Source organism: Arachis stenosperma, chromosome 1 (genome assembly GCF_014773155.1).
Source record: "Arachis stenosperma cultivar V10309 chromosome 1, arast.V10309.gnm1.PFL2, whole genome shotgun sequence".
In the NCBI taxonomy this organism is placed as follows: Eukaryota; Viridiplantae; Streptophyta; class Magnoliopsida; order Fabales; family Fabaceae; genus Arachis; species Arachis stenosperma.
In genome coordinates, this window is record NC_080377.1 from 73014058 (window position 1) to 73017752 (window position 3695).

Here is a 3695-nt window from a genome sequence, read left to right on the forward strand (position 1 = left end):
GATTCCATGAAGTACCTTCGTCGGACGAGAAGTCTGTGGCTGCTCGGAATATCGAGGCGGGGGGCTTCTGCCCGATCTTCTCTGGAGAAGACTACTGTGGGTGTCACTACTCGGTCAAAGACTATTCTGACTCCCCAGTTCCGAGCTATAAATCAAGATCCTCCGACCTCTGGACCTGCTACCTCTTCTCCTCCTTCGTCCTCGGTCCTCCTCCCAAGAAACAGAAGACCTCTCAAGAGCCTGCGGGTTTTAATGACAAGGATTTCGATGCTCTGGTTGGGTTGAACACATATTCTCCCTCAGACTTTTATTTCTACTGATGATGTGTCTATGGAGCACCATTTTCAGTATATGGCGCGGAGCTGTGTCCGGATGGCTAGTCTTCATGCCGCTATTGCCCGGAGTTCAAGAAATCCCCTATTGGTGCGACCAGTTCCCGTCTTGAAAGCTCAGTCTGAGTTTGAGAGAATTAGTAAACTGAAGGCTGCTAGGATTGCTGAGCTGGAGGAGTCTTTGGAGAAGAGAAAGCTAAAGCTACCGCGGCTGTGGCGGCGGCGATTCGTCCGGAGATGGCGAAGGCGGCGAAGAGAATTATACTCGGCACTTGCCGAGCTTGTGGAGACAAAAGAGAAGTTTGCAATCTGCTCAGGACGATTTTTTACGAGCTAGAAGGGCATGCTAAGGGTATGGATGCTATGTATGAAAATTTGAAGGCTCAGGTCCGGGTTCTGGCCCCTGACCTGGATCTGAGTTTATTAAGTACGGATAACGTTGTGGAGGGAAAGATTGTTCCTGCTCCCAACGAGGAGAGGTTCCGTGTCCGACCACAAGTTCCGGTGTCCGACCCCAAAGTTCCGGTTGTGAACCCGACTTCACCTTTGGCCGGGGATGGATCTGGTGTGGAGGTTTTAAATCGAGATGACGGTGCCGTCGATGCTGTCCCGATTTCTATGTTTCTCCCGCGCCTTCTGTTGATGTGGCGTCCGGAAAGGATCTTTGATTCTCTGTAATCCTTTTATCTTTTTGGTTTTTTTGCCCGGCCTGTGGGCTCTTTTGTTTTTTGGATGGTTTCTGTGAATGCTTTGGACACTCTTTTTGCTTTTAGCTACTTGTAGTAACTTTTTAGCTTATTATGCGGTGTTTTTTTGTTCGCGTTTTGACTTTTTTGCTCCGCTTTTATGCTTTTTAGTTGTTTTTGGATAACAACCTTTTAGCTAGCGCTTTTTTCTTGAAAACTTTTGTTTTTTCCTTTTGATTTTGTTTTTTTCGCTTGTACTTTTTAGTTGCTTTCTGTATAGCAACTTTTTAGTAAGCGTTTTCGAATCTTTGTTTTCGCCGTTTTAAGGCTTCCTTCTCGGGTCCGGGCTTTTTTCTCGGACCTCGGGTTGGGCGGTCGAGTACACCCTTTGTTGGGTCCGACCTTGTCATTGGTCGGCCTTTTAAGTTATTTTTTTAATCTCTTTTTTATTTGGCTTTTGAGCCTTTTTCAGAGTTACTTTATACTTCTCACATTAATTTGAACCTCGTCGCTTTTATCTTTGCCGACCTTGTGTGGTCTCTCGGCATGATTTTTTGCGTTTTGTCGAGCATAAATTAATGCGCCTTGGGGTACTTTTTCAGGATTTGTTCATCACGAAGAACAAAAGAAAATAGAAAAATTTGATTAGTATTAAAAAGAAAGATATTTACAGAGTGTTTACCCTTGACTAGGTCGGGTGCCTTACTTGACCGGGTGTCTCATTAAAAAACCCTTGTAGGGAAAAAGAGTACACCTCGGGTCAAATTTTCTAGCTGTAGTACCGTCTTAGATTCAGGCGTGCCAGCCCTGGGCAGCTCATTGCCTTCTAGGTCGGATATCTTGTAATAGCCTGTTCCTAAGACTTCTGTTACTTTGTAGGTCCTTTTCCAATTTGCAGCTAGCTTTCCTTCTCCCGACTTTGTGTTCCGATGTCATTTCGGATTAGGATTAGGTCGGAGTGGAGAAGCTTCGTTTTATTACTTTCTGATTGTATCTGAGGGCCGTTCGCCGTTTTAAGGCTTCTTCTCGACCCGGCTCTTTCTCGACCTCGGGGGAGGTCGAGTTCTTCCTTTTGTGCCTGCGGGTTACCTTCTTCGTTGTAGAAGATGACTCTGGGCAACCCTTCATCTATTTCAATAGGAATCATTGCCTCCATCCCGTAAGCTAGTCGGAATGGCGATTCTCCCGTTGTAGAGTGTGGAGTTGTCCGATATGCCCATAACACCTGGGGGAGCTCCTCGGCCCATGCTCCTTTGGCCTCTTGGAGTCTTCGTTTTAACCCGGCCAAGATGACTTTATTTGCGGCCTCTGCTTGTCCGTTGGCTTGTGGGTGCTCGACTGAGGTGAATTGCTGTTTGATTTTTAGTTCGGCCACCAAGTTCTGAAAACTTGTGTCCGTGAACTGTGTTCCATTGTCTGTTGTAATGGAGTACGGGACTCCGAACCTTGTGACAATTTTTTGTATAGGAATTTGCGGCTTTTCTGAGCCGTAATGTGGCTAAGGGTTCAGCTTCGATCCACTTTGTGAAGTAGTCGACCCCCTACTATAGGTATTTGACTTGCCCTGGTCCTTGGGGGAACGGGCCGAGTAGGTCAAGTCCCCATTTTGCGAAGGGCCTGGTGCGGTGATGCTGATAAGGTCTTCGGGTGGTGCTTTGTGGAAATTGGCGTGTTTTTGGCAGGGGGCATATTTTCACAACTCCGTTGCGTCTTTGCAAAGTTGGCCAAACCCGCTCGGACTACTTTCTTGGATAATGCCCGAGCTCCGAGGTGGTTCCCACACATGCCTCCGTGGACTTCTTCGAGGACGCTCTTTGTTTCTGAGGTCGGACGCACCTAAGGAGGGGGTTTGCGAATCCTCTTCTGTATATACGTCGTGAATTAGTGTATAATTCTGGGCGTCTTTCGTGAGTCTTTTAGCTTCTTTTCTTTCGGCGGGAGAGTTCCCGACTTCAGGTAGCTGAGTATGGGGGTCATCCATCCTTGCTGTTGGTCGGATATATTTAGCGTTTCTTCCTCTCTTAGCACGGAGGGAGACTGTAAGGTTTCCTGGAGGAGACTCTGTTTGCCTCCGGGCTTGGTGCTGGCAAGCTTTGAGGGCGTCTGCCCGGCGTTTTGTTCCCGAGGTATGTGCTGGATCTGTATCTCTGGAAAGTGGCGTATTGTGCCTGTGTTGGTCCAGGTATTTTTTCATAGTTGGGTCTTGGCATGGTAGCTTCCATTTACTTGTGATGTGATGACCTGGAGTCGCTGAAGATCGTGATTTTCTGGGCTCCGACCTCTTCGCTAGCCTTAGCCCTGCTAGTAGGCCTCGTATTCGGCTTGGTTGTTCGAGGCCTGGAACTCGAATTTTAGGGATAGTTCTATCTGCGTTCCTTGGTCGCTTTCGAGTATAACCCCGGCTCCGCTTCCAGTTGGTTTGAGGACCCGTCGACATACAGGTTCCATGAGAGTGGGGTTCCAGGGGTCTCAGTGTATTCTGCGATGAAGTTGGCTAGATACTGAGATTTTATGGCAGTCCGGTTTCATAGTGGAGGTCGAACTCGGACAGTTCCACCGCCCATTGCAGTATTCGTCCTGCCAGGTCTGTTTTTTGGAGGATGTGTCTCATGGGTTGGTTTGTCCGGACTTTGATGTGTGGGCTTGAAAGTAGGGACGGAGCCTCCGAGCTGTAAAT